This window comes from Castor canadensis, chromosome 13, assembly GCF_047511655.1.
Source record: "Castor canadensis chromosome 13, mCasCan1.hap1v2, whole genome shotgun sequence".
Taxonomy (NCBI): Eukaryota; Metazoa; Chordata; class Mammalia; order Rodentia; family Castoridae; genus Castor; species Castor canadensis.
The window spans coordinates 54656763-54679256 of record NC_133398.1 but is presented as its reverse complement, the minus strand read 5'-3'; the positions used below and the strand labels follow the sequence as shown (position 1 = coordinate 54679256).

The 22494-nt window shown below is 34.4% G+C and overlaps 1 protein-coding gene across 16 annotated transcripts in view; it reads left to right on the top strand.

Annotated features, from left to right (window-relative positions):
- The window catches only part of Cntln (centlein), a 314618-nt gene that overhangs the window by 36075 nt on the left and 256049 nt on the right, over positions 1–22494 (top strand). Inside the window, exon 1 of one of the 16 annotated variants that reach the window (XM_074051762.1) lies at positions 21076–21210. The exons of 14 other annotated variants lie outside the window; for them this stretch is intronic. The gene's annotated coding sequence lies outside the window, so the exon portion shown is untranslated. Of the gene's footprint in view, positions 1–21075; positions 21211–22494 lie in introns of those variants that run through there. One more of the 16 variants, XM_074051758.1, reaches the window with a different exon arrangement.

The window sequence follows — 22494 nt, the reverse complement described above, 5'->3', positions numbered from 1 at the left end:
TGTGGAGGATTTTTGGATGTCCATCCTGTGCTAATTTACAGTTTTTGACTATTATGAATTAGATGCTGTGAACATTTGTGTGCATATTTTTTGTTGTGAACCTAAGTTTTCATTCATTTTGATAAATGGCCAGTTGCGGAATTTGCTAAACTGTATGATAGTAGTATGTTTAGTTTATAATGAAATTGCCAAACTGTCTTTCATAGTTTATATACTATTTTACATTCTCCCTAGCAGTGTTTGAGTGATGTAGGTTTAGTTGCATTTTCACCAGCATTTGATACTGTCAACATGATTTCCTTTAGCCATTCTGCTGGTGTGCAGTGATACCTCATTGTTTTAGTCTGCATTTCTCTCAAGGCTGATGATGTCGAACATCTTTTCCTGTGCTCATTTGCCATGTGTGTATACCCTTTGATGAAATGTCTGTTTAGGTCTTTTGCCCATTTCCTATTTGAACTTACCAGTATTATTTTTGACTCTTGAGAGTTCCTTATATTTTCTGGATGCTAGTCATGTGTCAGGTAATTGGTTTGCAAATAATTTCTTCCTACTTATCTCTTTTATTTCATCCTCTAACAGACTCTTGTAGAGAAAATTAAAAAATTTTGCTGAGACACAATTTAAGTTTTCCTTTCATGGGTTGTGGTTTTGTTGTCAAATCTAGAATTTTTTTTGTCTAGCCTTAGATTCTGAAGATTTTATCTTATTTTTTTTCCTAAAAGTTCTGTGGTTTTATGTTTTGTATTTAATACTATAATTCATTTTGAGTTAATTTTTGTATAAAGGGAGACTTAAGGAGGCCAAGCTGCTTTTTTTTTTGTCTGTAGATGCCTAGTTGTTCCAGCATAATTTGTTGAAAGTACTTCTCTTTTCCTTCGTATCAAACCTGTGGATATATTTCTTGGTTCTCTCTTCTATTCCATTGATCTGTGTGTCTATTCTTCTGTGAATACTACTTTCTTTTCATTTTTTACAGAAGTTTTGTCAAGTATATTGAGTTTTCAAAAGCTATTTCTTCATTTCATTGGTTTTACATTTAATTGATTTCTGCATTCTATGATTTCCTTTTTTGATGTTATCTTTGGTTCTATTTTGCTTTTTGTTATAGCTTCTTGAGGTGAAAACATAGATAATTGAGATTTTCCTTTCTTGTATATGTGTAATTTAATAAGTTTCCCTTTCAACTTCTTTAGCTTTATCTCATGTATTTGATATGTTTTATTCCCATTTTTATTTAGTTCTCTGTATTTTAAAATTTCCTCTGAAACTTCCTCTTTGATCCAAGAACTATATAATACACTTATGTGTGTTACTTAATTTCCAAGTGTTTGGAGATTTTTTTTTTGTTGTCTTACTAATTTTTAGTTTGAGGCCTTATGTGTAGAGAGACTATACCCTGGGATTTAAATTTGCTGTGGTTCACTGTATAAATCTTTGGGCATTTGAAAAGGCTATATTTTGCTGTTTGTTGCAGTGTTAATTAGAGCCTGTTGGTTAATTATTTGTTGAGCTTTTCTGTACCCTTACTGATGTGCTGTCTAGTTCTGTCAATTGTTGAAAGAGGGAGGTTTGAAGTTGTCCAACAAATTGCTAGTTTATCTATTTTCCTCTTCTATCAGTTTTTTTCTACATATATTTTGCAACTCTAAAATTTAGTACACATGTATTTAGGATAACAAGGTCTTCCTTTTATCATTATATAATGTCTCTCTGGTGGTTTTCTTTGCTCTAAAGATTAGTTATTGTTAATATAACCACTACTCTTTCTTTTGAATGATGTTTGTGTGATATTTCTTGTTCTATTCTTTCAGTTTCAACTTACCTATCTTGGCACATGTCACATGAGTTTCTTTTAAATACTATGTAGTTGCATCATGTTCCATTCTGTCTTTGTATTTTTATTTCCATACTGTGGATTTACTTTCAGTGTAATCATAGATAAGTTAGCACATAAGTGTGCCATCTTGCTTGTTCTTTTCTGTTTTTTTCCTTTCGTCTTGGCTATTTGAGTAATTTTTAGAATTTCATTTTGATTTATGTTTTAGATTATGTTTCTGTATGTATAAGTCTATGTTATATGACTACCACAAGTATTATATATTATATTATTTATAAAAGCTTATCACACAGTCTAGTAGTTTTTAGTGGGTTTTATACATACATAATGTCCTTTAACCATGTTCACTCCCCATCACATTCTTCTCTCTTCCTTTCCCTTCTCACTGGTTCCCTGACATTTTACCACTTTTAAGTGACTCATAGAAACATTACTCTTTTCAGTATGTTCCTTTTTCATTTGTAAGATAATTGCCATAAATATTTTTAACTTAAATTTAGAACCACATAAGATACACTTTTTGCTTCAATTATCAAACAGTTTAGAAAACTGAAGACGTCAAGGTAACTCTATTGTACTTATACAAGTTTTTGCTCCTATTCTATTTCTTCCTTCCTGATGTCCTGCAATCTTTCCTTTGATTATTTTCTGAAAACTAATGTTAGCCATTCTTTTTTAGTTGTTTTAAACAACTAAATTCTTGTACTTTTCCTTTATTTCAGAATGGTTTGCATTTTATTTCTTTATCATGTCATTGTATTGCCTAAGGCTTCCATATAATGTTTTATAGAAGGATTGAGACAGGGTATCATTGCATTATGACCATTATGTTTGATGTCAGTTGTAGCTTTTTGTAGCTTTCTTAAGGTTTATTCTTAGTTTTCCAAACGTCTTGCCATGAATAGATATTGAGTAATGAAACCTATTTTGTATATCTTCTGGGGTAGTATTTGTTCTTTATATTCTGTTTATTAGCTGAATTACATTGATTGATTTAAAAATATTAAATCATTTACTTATTATAAAAAAGAATGGCTTGATTTCCCTTTCATTCCTGAAAGATATTTTCACTCAATATAGAATTCTGTGTTGATAATTCTTTTCTATCGATAATTGAGAAGTGTGCTCCTTCTAATTTTCCCTGAGAAATCTGCTGTCATCTGAATTATTATTACCTTTGTAGCTATTTCTCTGCATTGATTTAAAGATTTTTCTTTCAGTTTTTAGATTTTTGAAGTTTTCCTGTGGTGTATCATGGTAGGGGTTTCTTTGATTTTATCCTGTTGGGGTTTGTTCAGCTTCTTGAATCTATTGATTGTGTCCTTTGCCAAAAGTTATAACTGAGTCATCATTTCTTTGGATACCTATTCATCTCTGTCTCCTGTCTTTTCTCACATTTGGGCTCAAGTGACATAAGTGTCAAAGATCAATTAATTTTTTTCTCAATTGTTCAGATTGGCTAAATTCCAGTATTCCCTTTTCTGTTTGGCTGATTATTCCCTCTGTCTTCTCCAGATGTCTATTAAACCCATGTATTGAGTTATTTTTGGTTTTGTACTTTTCAGTTATAAAATATTTGTTTGGCATTTCTTTGTATCTTCTCTGTTTGCAGAGACTTTCTATTTCTTTGCTAAGATTTCCCATTCATTTGTTGCATTTAAATAACTGCTCATTCAAAGCATTTTCATGATGGCTGCTTTAAAATCATTGTCAAATAATTCCAACATCATTGTCATCCTGGTGTTGGCATGTTGATTTTTTTTAAAAATTGGTTTTGAGAAAAGATTATTTTATTGAATTTGTGACTGTACCTTATTTAAAGCTTCGGTTTTAGCTGGCTTTCTCTGATATCACTGTACCAGGAGAATAGGCAGCTGTTCTCTTTATTGCAGAAGTTAGGAATTCAGTTTCCTCTCTTAGTCTTTGGTAACTGAGGAGTGTGGAGCAACTTATTGCTGGATGGGCATGAGTGGTTTCATTCCCTGTGAGGCCACCTCTGATAACCACATTAGCTGGTAGGAACAAGAGTGGCTCCTTACTGTTTTCTACCTAGTTTCTATTGACACCCTGGGTAGGTAGGGAGCCTTGTTACTGCTGGTCAGTGGTGAAAGTTCTGACTTTCCACTGGCTTTGTCTGACAGTACCCCAGGAGGATGGGGCAGGAGGCTGGTGAATATGAAAGTTCTGGCTCCCTACTTGTTCTCTGAAACTATCCTGGCAGTAATTAGGGAGGCTGAGTAGATTCTCTTCAGCTGTGCTGATATGGGTGTTAATGGGGCAACATTTTTTTTGTCCCCTTTTGATGTTTGGTCGGAGTAGAGTGATTAATGTCCAAAAGTGTTTTGTATTGCTAGGTGGCCTTTCTCCTGACTGTTTGTCTACATAGAGCAGGTTTTTTAGGTTTTTCTTTCTGCACTTACTGGCTTTCTAGGTTGTTGACTTTTTCTGCTACATGTTTGTGATATATAAGGTAAAAAGAAAACCTAAATAATTCATTGCTTTGTTATTATTTGGGTTCCATAGTCTCTCTCTAGTCTGGCGTTTCTCTTCCACCTCCAGTGTGTTTTTGTTTGTTTTATATGTAGTATGTTAGATTTTTATTTGTGTTTTGAAGGAGGAATAGGGAAAATATGTCAAATCTATTTTTCTTGAAGTGGATAATTTGATGTCAATGCAGCCTACTGTCAGAGTTGGATTTAAAAAGTTTACTAGATTAAAATTGTATACCACAGAGAAATTGGCAAATACCTGGCCCCTGTTTTATCATTTATCCATGGCATGGCAGTCTGGAATGATTATTCACAACTTTCTTTTCTGTCGAGTCTTGAATTAAAACAGTATTCCAGATAGCCTATTGGTAGGATTTTGCCCAGAAAGAAAATCTATTTGCCCTACCTGCCCTAGAGCTTTATTTAGTTGGTCATAATCATGTGAATTATAATGGGAGGGTCGCAGCTGGAATAGATTCTAACATGTATAAGTTGATGCATTTACTCATGAAGCCAAATGAAATAGCTCATTAGTTGTTACTGGAGGGTCTGTGTTTTCAAAGTACCTTACCCTCATCTGTGTGTGCACAATAATATTCCAGTATTCATATTTGATTTTAACAGTTAAGCATCCACTTTGAAGTACTGTTATTGAGAATTATCATTTACTTGTTACTTTTTTGTGGGAATAAATAGCACATTTACAATTAGTAAATAAACCAAAGCATTTAAAAAAAAATCGGTAAATCTAAATCATATACTTTTGTACAGAAGCATACTTCTCTGTCATTTAGAAGTATCACAGAATGATTCTTATTTTTATAATAAATTCATGATTTTATAAGGTTATTCAGGAAATATAAAGCTAGAAGAAAAAAGTGTCAACAAAAACTCATTCAATAAGGATTATAGTGTTTTACTGTACATAGATTTGAAAATGGTCTTAGAGCTTTAAAATTATCTTGTGAATGAATTTTTTAAATGTAAGGAAAGGCATTTTAAATGTATAAATAGAATCTCAAGCAATAAAAAGTACAACTATGGTAATTTCAAATGTTCACATGAGATACTAGCAAAAATCTTCACCTATTCAGTAACATTGATAGAAGATTATCTATTGCTTTCAATACCTTTGGTTAAATTTTATGCTATCATCAAAAATAAATGTTTCAAAGGAAAAGGAACTGAATATAATTATATATAAACAATACTGAGATCAATAGTATTTAAAATAGTTGGGAAGTGAACTAAACATGAAATACACTTTTGCATACACTTATTTGAAAATACCTGGAGGCTTTTTCTTATCCCAAAGGCGTTTCTAATTTGCACAGCAAAGATAATATTATTTACATTTTCCTTTAATATTCAGATACAGTTATAGTTACCAGATAAGAAGTGTACCTAACCTGTGAAAACTAGTATCTAATTTAGTGATTAAGAACCAGTCTAGGTAAAGTAAATAATTTCTGGTTGAAATAGAAAAATAGTGAACTTTTTGAAGTTTCACATTGAGGTCATGAGATATTCTCATTTATGATAACATATTGGAGGGAGCAAATGATTCCAAATGTTCATCTCACACTTTAGAATTTCTATAAACTGAAGTTCTATAGACATTAATCTTATGACTAACTTTGACAAAGAAGTTTCGTTTAAAAATTATTTATTTTTGAGACTGGGTCTTTTTTCTATTTTTATAACAGTTTATATAATTCATAAAACAGTGCTTGTATAAAAATTCACACAAAGTTGCTAGAGAGCATATAATTTCCAAAAATGTTCTGGGTTTTTGTCATGTTCAGTTTTCTAAGGACGCACTGAAAGCAATGTTTCTAATGAAACAATTAGATCCACGTAATATTCCACTATCTTTGGTAAAACTATTCTCATTATTCATCTCACAGTATTGACTCAGATACCCACTTTGTGCAGGGTCTGCTTTTTACTAGGATGTCAGAAAAATATTAAGGCTGGACCTACAAGCAGCAAGGAATTCCAAAAGCAGCAGCCCCTGGGCCCTATCCCCACTTCCTGGTCTTCCAGTTCCCCTGTCAGCCCAGGTGAGGGCTTCCTGCAGACATTTAAGGGGAGAGGTAGGAACTGAGGCCATCTCTTCAGAAACCCAACAGGTCATGCTGTGGTATGGTCAAGCCCACTCTGGTCACCACTAAGTAGATCCCATGGATTGATGATTGCTGCTGCTATGCCTCTTCCCCCCAACTTAAAAGGAAAGAAAGGTTTGGGGCCAACACTGAAGGGGAGGGGCACATTAGCAATAATGACATTAGACTCGGCTTTATTCCCTGCCAAAGTTTGTCATCATGTAGACATGGCCAGGTGAACTGAAGCAGGATTCAAACACTTTGTACGTTCATGACTATCTTTATACGTTCTTTAACACTTTTTAACAGAGAAAACCATGACCATTAACACCTACTGTGATTCACTATTTTACTTAATGACAGCATGTGTCTGTGCTAATTCTTTAAGAGTCCACAGATATGAGGCAAAAAAAAAAAATGCAAACAAGTAAAAACCAAAGAATTTAGATGGGAGGAAGGGGGTTGCCAACAGATTAAATATTTTGTACTTCTGTTCTTCATGTAAAAAACATGCCCACTTGAGCCACAACCCCAGCCCAGACAAGTGACTTTTCAAGAGTGAGCATTAATGGAGGCAAGAAATACTATGAAAAGATCAAACCAGATACTCTTTTTTGTGAATGTGGATAGGAGTGAAGTAGGAGTTGGCTTTTAGAATTGCAAATTGTATTGGGCCAAAGTCCAGTGTGTCGATGATTATGATTATAGTTTCCATTGCCATTATGAGTTATTTGTACAGTTTATTTCAACCATTTCAGCAGAATTTGTAGCACCATGGTTGCTAATGTCAGACTAATTCATTAAAACAAAAATACTTATGCTCAAAGAATTAACTGCACCCAAATAAGTACATCTTTCTTCATTTTTTTTTATTTTTCTTTTATTATTCATATGTGCATACAAGGCTTGGTTCATTTCTCCCCCCTGCCCCCACCCCCTCCCTTACCACCCGCTCCGCCCCCTCCTGCTCCCCCCCCCCAATACCCAGCAGAAACTATTTTGCCCTTATCTCTAATTTTGTTGTAGAGAGAGTATAAGCAATAATAAGAAGGAACAAGGGGTTTTGCTGGTTGAGATAAGGATAGCTATACAGGGCATTGACTCACATTGATTTCCTGTGTGTGGGTGTTACCTTCTAGGTTAATTCTTTTAGATCTAACCTTTTCTCTAGTACCTGTTCCCCTTTTCCTATTGGCCTCAGTTGCTTTAAGGTATCTGCTTTAGTTTCTCTGCGTTAAGGGCAACAAATGCTAGCTAGTTTTTTAGGTGTCTTACCTATCCTCACCCCTCCCTTGTGTGCTCTCGCTTTTATCATGTGCTCATAGTCCAATCCCCTTGTTGTGTTTGCCCTTGATCTAATGCCCACATATGAGGGAGAACATACCATTTTTGGTCTTTTGAGCCAGGCTAACCTCACTCAGAATGATGTTCTCCAGTTCCAAACATTTACCAGCGAATGATAACATTTCATTCTTCTTCATGGCTGCATAAAATTCCATTGTGTATAGATACCACATTTTCTTAATCCATTCGCCAGTGCTGGGGCATCTTGGCTGTTTCCATAACTTGGCTATTGTGAATAGTGCCGCAATAAACATGGATGTGCAGGTGCCTCTGGAGTAACAGTCTTTTGGGTATATCCCCAAGAGTGGTATTGCTGGATCAAATGGTAGATCGATGTCCAGCTTTTTAAGTAGCCTCCAAATTTTTTTCCAGAGTGGTTGTACTAGTCTACATTCCCACCAACAGTGTAAGAGGGTTCCTTTTTCCCCGCATCCTCGCCAACACCTGTTGGTGGTGGTGTTGCTGATGATGGCTATTCTAACAGGGGTGAGGTGGAATCTTAGTGTGGTTTTAATTTGCATTTCCTTTATTGCTAGAGATGGTGAGCATTTTTTCATGTGTTTTCTGGCCATTTGAATTTCTTCTTTTGAGAAAGTTCTGTTTAGTTCACATGCCCATTTCTTTATTGGTTCATTAGTTTTGGGAGAATTTAGTTTTTTAAGTTCCCTGTATATTCTGGTTATCAGTCCTTTGTCTGATGTATAATTGGCAAATATTTTCTCCCACTCTGTGGGTGTTCTCTTCAGTTTAGAGACCATTTCTTTTGATGAACAGAAGCTTTTTAGTTTTATGAGGTCCCATTTATCTATGCTATCTCTTAGTTGCTGTGCTGCTGGGGTTTCATTGAGAAAGTTCTTACCTATACCTACTAACTCCAGAGTATTTCCTACTCTTTCTTGTATCAACTTAAGAGTTTGGGGTCTGATATTAAGATCCTTGATCCATTTTGAGTTAATCTTGGTATAGGGTGATATACATGGATCTAGTTTCAGTTTTTTGCAGACTGCTAACCAGTTTTCCCAGCAGTTTTTGTTGAAGAGGCTGCTATTTCTCCATCGTATATTTTTAGCTCCTTTGTCAAAGATAAGTTGCTCATAGTTGTGTGGCTTCATATCTGGATCCTCTATTCTGTTCCACTGGTCTTCATGTCTGTTTTTGTGCCAGTACCATGCTGTTTTTATTGTTATTGCTTTGTAATATAGTTTGAAGTCAGGTATTGTGATACCTCCTGCATTGTTCTTTTGACTGAGTATTGCCTTGGCTATTCGTGGCCTCTTGTGTTTCCATATAAATTTCACAGTAGATTTTTCAATCTCTTTAATGAATGTCATTGGAATTTTGATGGGAATTGCATTAAACATGTAGATTACTTTGGGGAGTATCGACATTTTTACTATGTTGATTCTATCAATCCATGAGCATGGGAGATCTCTCCACTTTCTATAGTCTTCCTCAATCTCTTTCTTCAGAAGTGTATAGTTTTCCTTGTTGAGGTCTTTCACATCTTTTGTTAGGTTTACACCTAGGTATTTGATTTTTTTTGAGGCTATTGTAAATGGAATTGTTTTCATACATTCTTTTTCCGTTTGCTCATTGTTAGTGTATAGAAATGCTAATGATTTTTCTATGTTGATTTTATATCCTGCAACCTTGCTATAGCTATTGATGATGTCTAGAAGCTTCTGAGTAGAGTTTTTTGGGTCTTTAAGGTATAGGATCATGTTGTCTGCAAATAGGGATATTTTGACAGTTTCTTTACCTATTTGTATTCCTTCTTCTTGCCTAATTGCTCTGGCTAGGAATTCCAGTACTATGTTGAATAGGAGTGGGGATAGTGGGCATCCTTGTCTAGCTCCTGATTTTAGAGGGAATGGTTTTAGTTTTTCTCCAGTAAGTATAATGCTGGCTATAGGTTTGTAATATATAGCTTTTATAATGTTGAAGTACTTTCCTTCTATTCCTACTTAACTTAGAGCTTTTCTCGTGAAATGGTGTTGGATCTTATCAAAGGCTTTTTCTGCATCTATTGAGATGATCAAGTGGTGTTTGCCTTGCTTCTGTTAATGTGGTTTATTACGTTTATTGATTTTCGTATGTTGAACCACCCCTGCATCCCTGGGATGAAGTCTACTTGGTCGTGGTGAATAATCTTTTTGATGTGTTGCTGAATTCAGTTTGCCATTATTTTGTTGAGGATTTTTGCATCAATGTTCATTAAGGAGATTGGCCTATAGTTCTCCTTTTTGGAGGTGTCTTTGCCTGGTTTTGGGATAAGTGTAATACTGGCTTCATAAAATGTGTTTGGCAGTTTTCCTTCCCTTTCTATTTCGTGGAACAGTTTAAGGAGGGTTGGTATCAGTTCTTCTTTAAAGGTCTGATAGAATTCAGCAGAGAATCCATCAGGTCCTGGACTTTTCTTTTTGGGGAGACTCTTGATTGCTGCTTCAATTTCATTTTGTGTTATAGATCTATTCAGGTGATTAATTTCTTCTTGGTTCAGTTTTGGATGATCATATGTATCTAGAAATCTGTCCATTTCTTTAAGATTTTCAAATTTATTTGAATATAGGTTCTTGAAGTAGTCTCTGATGATTTCCTGGACTTCCATGGTGTTTGTTGTTATCTGCCCTGTAGGATTCCTGATTCTACTAATTTGCGTTTTTTCTCTTCTCATTTTAGTCAGGTTTGCCAGGGGTTTGTCGATTTTGTTTATTTTTCAAAGAACCAACTTTTTGTTTCATTAATTCTTTGTATGGTTTTTTTTGTTTCTATTTTGTTGATTTTAGCTCTTATTTTTATTATTTCTGTTCTTCTATTTGTTTTGGAATTGCTTGCTCTTGTTTTTCTAGGAGTTTGAGATGTATCATTAGGTCATTGATTGGGATCTTTCAGTCTTTTTACTATATGCACTCATGGCTATAAACTTTCCTCTCAGGACTGCCTTAGCTGTGTCCCATAGGTTCTGGTAGGTTGTGATTTCATTTTCATTCACTTCCAGGAACTTTTTAATTTCCTCTTTCATTTCATCAATGACCCATTGTTCATTAAGTAATGAGTTATTCAGTTTGCAGCTGTTTGCATGTTTTTTGTCTTTACTTTTGTTGTTGAGTTCTAGTTTTATTACATTGTGATCAGATAGTGTGCATGGTATAATTTCTATTTTCTTATATTTGCTGAGGCTTGCTTTGTGTCCTGCGATATGATCTGTTTTGGAGAAGGTTCCATGGGCTGCTGAGAAGAATGTGCGTTGTGTAGAAATTGGATGAAATGTTCTGTAGACATCAAGTAGGTCCATTTGATCTATTGTACATTTTAGATCTTGAATTTCTTTATTGCTTTTTTGTTTGGATGACCTATTTATTGATAATAATGGGGTGTTAAAGTCTCCCACAACCACTGTGTTGGAGTTAATATATTCTTTTAGGTCTTTCAGGGTATGTTTGATGAAGTTGGGTGCATTGATATTGGGTGCATTAACGTCATAGTTGTTATTTCCTTTTGGTCTATTTCTCCTTTTATTAGTGTGGAATGTCCTTCTTTATCTCGTTTGATCAATGTAGGTTTGAAGTGGACTTTGTCAGAGATAAGTATTGCTACTCTTGCCTGTTTCTGGGGGCCATGGGCTTGGCAAATCTTCTTCTAGCCTTTCATCCTAAGCCTATGCTTATTTCTGTTGGTGAGATGGGTCTCCTGTAAGCAACAAATTGTTGGATCTTCCTTTTTAATCCATTTCATCAATTGGTGCCTTTTGATGGGTGAATTAAATCCATTAACATTAAGTGTTAGTACTTACAGGTGTGTGGTGATTCCTTTCATTTAGTTGTCTTAGTTGTTTGAAGGTTTGATTGTGGGTACCTAAGTTGAGGTTACTCTCTATTTTCTTGCTTTATCTCTTCCTGTAGTTTGGAGTGGCCTGATCTTTCATGGTTATGTTGGTTTTCACTTTCTGTGTGCAGAATCCCTTGAAGAATCTTTTGTAGTGGTGGCTTTGTGGTCACATATTGTTTTAGTTTCTGCTTATCATGGAGGACTTTTATTGCTCCATCTATTTTGAATGATAGTTTTCCTGGGTAGAGTGTCCGGGGTTGAAGTTATTTTCATTCAGTGCCCAGAAGATCTCTCCCCAAGCTCTTCTTGCTTTTAATGTTTCTGTTGAGAAGTCTGCTGTGATTTTGATGGGTTTACCTTTGTATGTTTTTTGTTTTTTCTCTCTTACAGCCTTTAAAATTCTTTCCCTAGTTTCTGAACTTGTTTTAATGATGATATGCTGTGGGGTAGTTCTATTTTGATCTTGTCTGTTTGGTGTTCTCGAGGCCTCTTCCATCTGTATGGGAATATCTTTCTTTAGATTTGGAAAGTTTTCTGTTATTATTTTGTTGAATATGTTACACATTGCCTTTGCTTGCACCTCTTCTCCTTCTTCGATGTCCATGATTCTCAAGTTTGGTCTTTTGATGGAGTCGGTGAGTTCTTGCATTTTCTTTTCACAGGTCTTGAGTGTTTTAACTCAAGTTTTCCTTTAATTACCATTTCATCTTTGAGTTCTGAGATTCTTTCTTCTGTTTGTTCTATTCTGCTGGATTGGCCTTCTGTTTTGGTTTGCAATTCTGTTTCGTTCTTTTTTCTGAGGTTTTCCATATCCTGGGTTGTTTCCTCTTTAATGTTGTCTCTTTTTGTCCTGAGTTCATTTATCTCTTTATTAATTGTGTTCTCTGTTTCACTTTTGTGTTTATACAGTGCTTCTATGGTTTCCTTTAGTTCTCTTTTGCTTTTTCAAATTCTCTATTTTTGTTGTCTTTGAATTTCTTGAGTGTCCCTGTACATTTTGGTTGACCATATCCAGTATCATCTCTATAAAATTCTCATTGAGTACTTGTAGTATTTCTTCTTTAGATTATTCTTGTGGGCTTCATTGGGTTCTTTGGCATAGTTTATCTTCATTTTGTTGGAGTCTAGGTCTGAGTATCTGTTTTCATTTCCCTCTGGTTCCTGTACTAATTTTTTGCTGTGGGGAAACTGGTTTCCCCTTTTTTTGTGTGTTCCCATCATTACCCTTGGTGTTGTTATTGTCACTGTACTGTGTGCAATTAAGTATTTTCTGGCTTGCAGTAATAGCACTAGTGATATTTAGAATGGTAGGGTGAGAGGAGATGGAAAGCAAAGAAGTTTTAGGAAAAGGGAAAAACAAATAAACAAGTAGAAAAAAACAAAACAAAGAAACGAACAAAAAAAGTTTCAAAGATAAAACAGGGAGAGACAGTGTACTAATCAACCATAAGCTGAAAAGTCATCAGAGAGACAGAGAGAGGATTGAAAATAAGAAATAAAAAAAAAGAAATAAAAACAATAATAAAAAATAAGTTAATGAGAAAAAAATATATATATATAAAAAAATCTCCAAGTTCAAATGCAGTAAAATTTCAGTCTTAATAATATTGGTGTTCGACCCTCATCCTCCAATCCTGGAGATATTGCCTCAGATGTTGTTCTGTAGGTGTCTCATCAAAGGGGAAAAATAAAATAAAACAAAACCACACAAAACCAAAAAAACCCCACAACCTGTCCCAAGTTCAGATGCAATACAGTTTCAGTAAGTTTTTCAGCATGCAGGCGTAGTTTAGTTGTTGTCTCATCAAAGGTAGGGAGAGAGAAAAAAAAAGAGTCTGGAGACAGTTTTGTGAATTGCTATCTGTGGCTGTGGCTTGCTGCTTGCTGCTGTCATCCTGCTGTTGCTGGAGGCTTTATTTATGCAGCGCTCAGAGGTGAGCTTAGCACTCACCTGGCCCTGCAGGCTTTCTTTACTCAGAGTTCTCCTGTGTGGGAGCCTCTGCTTCAAGCTTTCCCCTTTCCAAGCACACTGGGGAGGTGACACTGCACCCCCTTTCTCTGGCGTGTGTGTTTATTTACGGCTCACGTGGGAAGTTGGTCTTCCCCCTTCTCCTGTGGAGTTTTCCTCCCTCCACCACTTTTACAAGCTTTGCCGCTCCTGGTTGCTGTGCGTGTGCCGCTGCTCCTGCCTTCTCTCGCCTGGCTTGTTTATTTACAGTTCTGTGAGGGATTCCCCTACCCTCTTCTTCGGTGCTCAGTGCACCCCACCCTCATTGCTACGTGTCTTTATTGTTCTTGTTGCTTATTACTCAGTTTCTCTTTTTTTCCCTGGCTGGGTGTCGGTCTGTCCAGGGGGTATACTGATCTGGCACAGGGTTGTCTGTGGGAGTACCGCATACCGCTTAGCTCACCTTGTGGTCCACGTCTTCCTAAGCCGTCTGGGCGCCAGCATCTGGTGGCGACCTAAAAGTCTTAATAAAACTTTAAATTTAATTCAAAAATTTTCACTGAATGACTGGTATGTACTAAGGATCCTATAGGTTACATTTCGGGAGAGAGGACTGGAGGAGGAGAAAACAGCACTTTTCTTGGAGGTGGTGTTGGTAAAAAATGTAATCATTGTCTTCTCTGACCTCTCTTATTTAAGGAAGCTCTTTTCTCTGCATTTATTCTGTCTCATCGCATTTTTGTGATAATTAAGAGTACTTATCATTGTCTTCTCTGACCTCTCTTATTTAAGGAAGCTCTTTTCTCTGCATTTATTCTGTCTCATCGCATTTTTGTGATAATTAAGAGTACTTTTTCTGAGTAAAGTTTTGTGTATCTTGCATGAGAATCTATTCTCTTACAGCTTTATAGCACTTCTTGGGATTCATAAGATGAAATTTTACTGTAAGGAATTAAAAAACTGACAGATAAAGATGGTTAGCATAGAATTAGAAGTCAGATCAGATTTTAAATGCTTACATATTTTTTTGGCATCTTTAAACTTTCTAGAACTCTTTCCACATCTGTAAAAGGTATTTAAAAAACTTTTTTTTGGTGGTGCTGGGGTTTGAACCACTTGACCCATACTTCCAGTTCTTTTTATTGTAGGTATTATTTTTGTTGGGTCTTGCATTTATTCCGTGGGCTGGCATGGACTGTGGCCCTCCTGTTTATCTTGCTGCCCAGTTGGCATGGTAGGTGCAGGCCACCATACCCACCTTTTTTGGTTGGGATAGGGTTTTGCTAACTTTTTGCCTGTGCTAGCCTTTGAACCATGATCTTCGAAATCTCTGCCTCCTGAGTAGTTAGGATTATAGGTGTGACCCATCATGCATGGCTTAAGAGGATTTTTTTAAAGGGGGTTTTCAATGATTAGAGAAGATATACATAATGCATTTACTTAAAAGGTTGCCCACTGATAGCTACTCAAAAATGGCAATGATAATTAAAAATTCTCTTGAATAGTCAACATGTTGACCAGAAGATGTGTGTGAAAAATCATATTTACTTTAGCTTTTGGGAACTGATAGAAAAAAGATTTATGTATGTTGCTATTTCCTTTACCAAGTTGTGGATTCACTTGAGAGGTTCTTGAGTTAGAATTTACTCATGAACTCTGTGAGATTGTGATTGACCAAGATTTAAGGTGTGATTCAGATACCTGAATCTTAAAACAGCTTCTTAGGCAATTCTGACATTCACCTCATGTAAAGTACTACAGAAGAGAATCTAAGCTAGAAAGATGAATTTACTTCCTTTATAGGATGGAAAAATCCAAGATCCAATTTTATAGTTTTAAAGACTGTTAGAAAAAATTTGTTGTTCATTGTAAATTGCTCTAACATCTGAAAAGAAATTACTTTTACATGAAGAAGAACGAAATGTTATCATTCGCTGGTAAATGGATGGAATTGGAGAACATCATTCTGAGTGAGGTTAGCCTGGCTCAAAAGACCAAAAATCGTATGTTCTCCCTCATATGTGGACAGTAGATCAAGGGCAAACACAACAAGGGGACTGGACAATGAGCACATGATAAAAGCTAGAGCACACAAGGGAGGGGTGAAGATAGGTAAGACACCTAAAAAACTAGCTAGCATCTCTTGCCCTTAATGCAGAGAAACTAAAGCAGATACCTTAAAGCAACTGAGGCCAATAGGAAAAGGGGACCAGGAACTAGAGAAAAGGTTAGATTAAAAAGAATTAACCTAGAAGGTAACACCCACGCACAGGAAATCAATGTGAGTCAATGCCCTGTATAGCTATCCTTACCTCAACCAGCAAAACCCCTTGTTCCTTCCTATTATTGCTTATACTCTCTCTACAACAAAATTAGAAATAAGGGCAAAATAGTTTCTGCTGGGTATTGAGGGGGGGAGCGGGAGGGGGTGGAGTGGGTGGTAAGGGAGGGGGTGGGGGCGGGGGAGAAATGACCCAAGCCTTGTATGCACATATGAATAATAAAAGAAAAATGAAAAAAAAAAAACAACAGCCAAAAAAAAAAAAAAAAAAAGAACACAGGCTGTGGAGCCAGGCCACTTTATTTCAAATCTATTTTGCTAGTTTTGTGTTTTATGGCAAAAACATTCCTTGTTAAATGCCTTTATTTTTTTTTTGTAAAACAGAAATAAGAATAGAGTTGGTTTGAGTTAAATGCATGTACAGGGATTATAATACTACTAAACAGTAATTGTATTATCATTATAATCTCATGTAGTTTAAGTTCCTTTTTAGTTTGTTTATGTATCGTCTTGAGGAAAAGTCCATTAGCATTTTCTATATAACAGGCTTCCAGGAATAATTCTCAGCTTTTTTGATGTTATTATTGTTCTTTAATATTAAATTTTATTTGCAGTTCAGTGATCCTGAAGTAATGTATATTGTACTTGAATTTGAAAAATCAAATTCAGAAACATATCAGCCTCTCAAATTGATGAGATCAGTATTTACAAATGGTAATAATTTTATTCATCCTATATTCATATTTCAAATTAAGCTAACACTGAGATTGCTTTATTTTTACTTTTTTTAAATGTGTGGTTCTGGATATCAAACCCAGGGCTGTATACATGTTAGGAAAGTACTCTACTGAGGTATATCCTCAGTCTTTGTTTTTACTTCTAAATTCTGTACCTTTGTATAAATCTTGAAGACAGTTTGCTTTGTTTTTAATATTCTTCACTTTCAGCTACACTTCTTAATACTTGTTTCTTGTACTCACTCTCCTATTTTCAGTCCAACCTACTCCTTTTTCTAGGAATGAAAACTCAATCCTGGAAAGTGTGAATCATAAAAGGAAAATAATAGGCAAGGTGATTTTTTTTTTTTTTAGTTTTTATTGGGTATTTTTATTTAGGATATGAATGCAGTATCCTTGAGAAAATTGTGTTTAAAGATTTAATCTTATAGAAAATGAAAAATGATACTGCATTTATGTTTGGATTTAAAAGTGACAAGTTGGCAAGTGGGCTATTGTTATAAGGTTATCTATGCAGTTTCTTCACTGGGAAGAAAAAAATACCTCTTTCTTTCTCTATCCTACTCCTAAACACATGGGTTGCACAGCTGCTATATGGCAGTACACTGTCCCATGTGTATTAGGCCAACGCAGCCTGCAAAGAGGTTGCATTTTGGAGCATGGTAGTAGCATGGCTGGTTGGAGACCCCAGAAGTGTATCTGCCAGAATTCTGCCATCTGGCAGCATTGCTGCTAGGCTTTTCCACTTAGGGCATAAATATATTTTTGCTGAGCGCTTTTCCTATTGCAGTAGCCATGAATGCCTAGGCAGAGACATGGATGGATGGTCATGGGAACTAACAGAAAGATGTTTAATTGGAACCACTCTAATGTTCAAGGTGAGAGAACATGCAACAAAGTGTGAAGAAATACATTTGAACTTTTATAATAGATGCTAGAAGCTTGACAAATACTCTTTTTTTTTATGGAGACCTTTAAATTAAAGAATTGGGAGAATACAGTGGAGCATAAGTTACTTTAAAAATTTAACCTTTTTATACATGGTAGAAGGTAATATAGAAACATAAGTTTTGTTTTTGAGGAAAGATAATTGAGATTGTCTTCATTTAATGGAAGTTTATTTTGGCTTCATTAAAAATTCCCAAAACATTGAACATAAGTCAACATTCCATGGAGAAGAAAGTATTATGCAGTGTGCATGTGTTCATATCTGCATATCAGAATACAAAATATTGACATGATAATTGCAGTCAAGCCTGAGTGAACAGTGGCCTGTGGGAATTCAGCTGGTATTGTACCAACTGGATGGCTGCTCAGGACACAGTATGAAATGCAAGGTGCAAGTTAGCACTTTATTCAGCACAGGCAGGCATCATTTAAAAATCCTTGGGGGCAACCCTGGTGATGTGCAGATGTTTAAACAGTCTGCTTTGAAGTGCTGATATCTTTGAACACTATAAGAGACTTTGAGATTCTGGGTGAAAAATATTTATACAGTTATTATAGGCATATAATAGTTAATCATTTCCAGCTCTTATGGATGTTATACATAGTAAATGTTGAGCGTATGTACAAGTATCCAAACAATAAGTAAGAGAGAAGTACAGTCATTTAATTCAGTCATTTAATCAGGAACTAGTCATTTAATTTTTCACCATAAAACAGAAAATGTTATGTTTTAAGTTTCAACTTTATTTAGGAATTAGTTGATTAAATAAGAATTTGATATAATCTTACTTAGTAATATTTAAATCTAAACAGCTATGTTCTATTAAATTGTTTTTTCTTTGTTTAAAGCATTCATTAATATTCCATAATTTCCATATTCATATATATACACATATGTATACATAGAGAGCCTGATTTTATTCTGTGCTCTAGTCCAGACCTACCACAAGTTAAAAACAATTCAGTCATTTTTTCACATGTGATGCTTATTTCTCCAGTCCAAGTTTTGGATTTCAGATATAAAATACTTACATTAAAAATAAAATATAATAGTTCTAAATTCTGTATTGTATAATAAAAACTGAGTTCCAAATAAAAGCAAAATAAATATATTAAATATATATGGACTTTAAAAATATTTTATACTTAAGTTTTTATTTGTATTAGGATCTGTCATATTACTTTTATTTAGAGTATTAGGGTTTCTTTCAATATTTTATGATGAGGTAAAACATATTTGTAAAATATTTTTATAACCTTTTAAAAAAGTTTTATTATTAGTGGATTATTTGTAGACACCATGGCAGTAATTCATTATACATATTCAAAATGGGAAAATAGTTCTAAAATATTTCGTGAAGAATAAAGAGTTTGGTATTAGTGTAGTTCACATTTCAATTTTTTATCTGTCTTAATGTTTTAGAATCTAAATGTGTAATAGAAATTAGGAATGTTTTTAATGTGGAAGCAATAGTACATATAAAATCTTCATTTTAATAGACACTATACTCAAAAGAAAGAAAACAGTCCAAGTAGCTTTATTTTGTACATTGTTACTTGTTAATTATGAATAATGAACTTCACTAACTTCACTACAGAAAACTTCTTTGTTTTCTACATTCATACTAATATCATCACCTCATTTACAGTTAAATGTTTCTTTTAGACTCTAATATTTCATTTTGACATCTCATTAAAAATGGGCTCAAGCCCAGAAAATATGATCCTGTCATATTGTGTAATATATGGCATGGTCTATAACACAATAAAATTTTGTTTCTTAATGATTTAGAATAATTTCTTAGTTTTTTGAGTTTAGAAAAATGGCAGAAAGTTAGCATGGTAATTCATGTGACTAAGTACAGCATTGTTAAATGTCTAAATGGGTAGTACTCTTGGGAGAAGTGATTGGAGCTTTAAACTTGTATACATTTGACAGCCTCTCTTCACTTCATTTTTCATCCTAAAGAAGTCTGCAAATATTCTTAGCTCACATCATTATTGCACATCAGTGGTTCTAATTAGCTAAACAGGAGTTTGTCTCAGCCATTGATCATCATCAAGTTCTTGACAGTGTCTTTTTTTTTTTAGAAACCTTTTAAAATGTCTTATAAATACATAGAATATGTATTAATTGCGTTGTCTAGGTAAGTTGGTGATATTCTAAGCTTGAAGCAACTTTTTTTTAATATCTTATTTTTCTAAGTAAAAAGAATATTCATTTTATAGCAAAGTTTTCTGTTGGGATTATTTTTCTGTGTTGAGAATACTGTATATTCCATACCCAAAAGAGGAGCTACATTTCCAAAAAGATTTTGAGTTGTGATATTTTTTACAATTTTAAAATTATAAAATATAGTCAAATTCAAGAGTATTTTGTTAAAAATATGTCACTGAGGTATATTTTTGAAGTTGATATTCTATAGGATATTTATACTTAATTTATGACTTGTATCTGTTGCATTGTATCATTCAGTTTACTGACAGATGTGTAAATTATTGTCATTTCAGTGACTCACAGATTTTAGTGTGCTTCAAAATCCCTTGAGGCCTTGGGTCTGGCTACTGTAACAAAATACCACTTTCCGGGGGTTGGTACCTGTAGGAGGGGAAAGGTCTAAGAAAAAATGAAGAAGGGTGAATGTGGTAGAAGTACTATGTATTCATGTGTGAAAACAATGAGACCTTTTGAAACTGCTCTAAGTTGGAGGAGGGATAAAGGAGAAAGATACCTTGTAAGCATTTTTGTAAATGTCACGGTATACCCTATTACAACTATAATATTCTGATAAATAAAAAGTAGATAAATAAACAACAATTAGTTTTTATTGTTCTGGGTTATGGAAAGTACAAAATTCAGGTGCCATCTGATTCCGTTCCTGATGAGAGCTCTTTTGCATGATGGCTGCCTTCTTGCTACATCTGCATATTGTGAGAGATCATTTCTACTATCTTTCTCATAAGGGCACTGAAATAATCCATAACTCCATAATCCCTGCCTCCATAACTGAATTACTTCCCAAAGGCCCCACCTCCAAATACCATTATTGGGGGTTAGGGAGTCGACATATGAATTTTGGGATGACACAAACTTTGGGTCCATGATCTTGTTAATCATAAGTTGCTGAATCCCCACCCTCATTTAGTATCTGACTTAGTATACCTGGGTTGGGTTGAAGAACTTGCATTTCTGACTTAGATAATACTGATGCAGCTTCTCTAGAAACCTACACCTTTTCTTTTTTCTTTAAACCTGCACTTTTGAGAACCACTGATTATACTGTGAGTGTATTTGTGTATATACTTATATAATAGACAAGTCACCCTAATACCACATTCATTTTATTTGACTCATCTTTATCTCATTTAAAATTTATATTTATTAACAGTGGTGAATTTATATAACAGTAGTGGGAGATCTTAGATTTATTATAGAAGAGTGGACTAAAGGGACTTTAACTCTATAAATTAAACAATCCCTGAAAAGTTAAAAATAGCTTCCTAGTACATCCAACAAGGAGCATTAGAGGGAATTTCTGGGTGAAATTAATGCCTTGGATTTATCAACCTCAGTCTTTGTCCTTAGGTAAACCCTAGCATGCTTTGTCCTTTGGAATTTGGTCATTTTCCTTCAGATGCATATGCCTCAACTGGATTTGTATCTTTGGCAGTACTAATGATTTTATAATGGTAAGTTGAAAAGTCAAGTCATAATTAGAGGGTATGTATTAGTGACAAATGGTAGGCTCAGGGTTTTTTAGTATAAAATAGTTTTATAAACCAATAAATGGTAGATACATTGACAGGCAACAGCAAAATATAAAATAAAGAGGCGTTAATTTCTGAAAGTATGTTAAATTTTACTTCATATATGACACAAAGTAAAAGGAAGTCCAGCTGAAGTGAATGGATTGTGATAGTATATGAAATGTGCTATTAATTACTGTGTAGAAACTAACAAAAGAATAAGACAGGATAAAGATCAAATGGTAAAAAATTGTAGTAATAATACATATGTTTGCAAAATTTCCTACATAATTTGTTCCTTTTTGTATGTGAACATCCAGAGAGCTAAACATGGCTAGAGAAAAACTTTGATCTATGATGATACTGGTAAATTTATGACAACTAATTTGAAGTGGTCTTTAGTACTCCCTAGTAGTCATCCTATATTTTTATTGTGTAAGTTTTTCTTCTCTTTTCAGCTTCCAATACATCTTTTTTACATTCTCACTTTTAACTGGTGAATACTCTTGCTTACTACACCACTGAGAAAATAGAAACTTAGAAGAGACATTTTATTCCTTCCCATAATCTTATCTACAAACATACCTGAATCTGTAATCATAATCCCTCTTTTTATTTATTTGGATGAACTGTTTATTATCCCATCTAAGTCCAAACAAACTATGCACACTAAAGCCTTATGGACTCAAGGATGTTACTCTGAAAACCTCCCTTCTCTCACCTACATAGTATTTCTCACCTTCATGTAGCCTTCCTTCAGCGTACACAAACATACATGCATCTTAAAACAAACAAAAACATCAAAACCAAAAAAACCCCTGTCTTTTGATCTCATAATTCCCTTGATCTATTCCTTTTTGCTGCTTTTTTAAATGGGAAAATGAAGAGGAATTTTTACTATTTTTTTTCTTTCTGTACCAAACTCATTCCAATTAGACTTTCATACTCATCATTCTCCTAAAACAGTTCTTGTCAAGATCATCTGTGACCTCAATTTCATTAAATCCAGCAGTCTGTTCTTATTCTTCTATCCCTTTTAACATGTTTGAGGCACTTGATACAGTTGCTCATTCCTTCTGTCTAGAAATACTTTATTCACTTACCTTCTTCTTTTGGTTCTCTTACACTATTGGCTTGTCTGCTTTCTTAGTATTATTTGCTGTTTTTTCTCTTTTAAACATACATATACATATATATAAAATTACATAAATACAAATATATAAATAT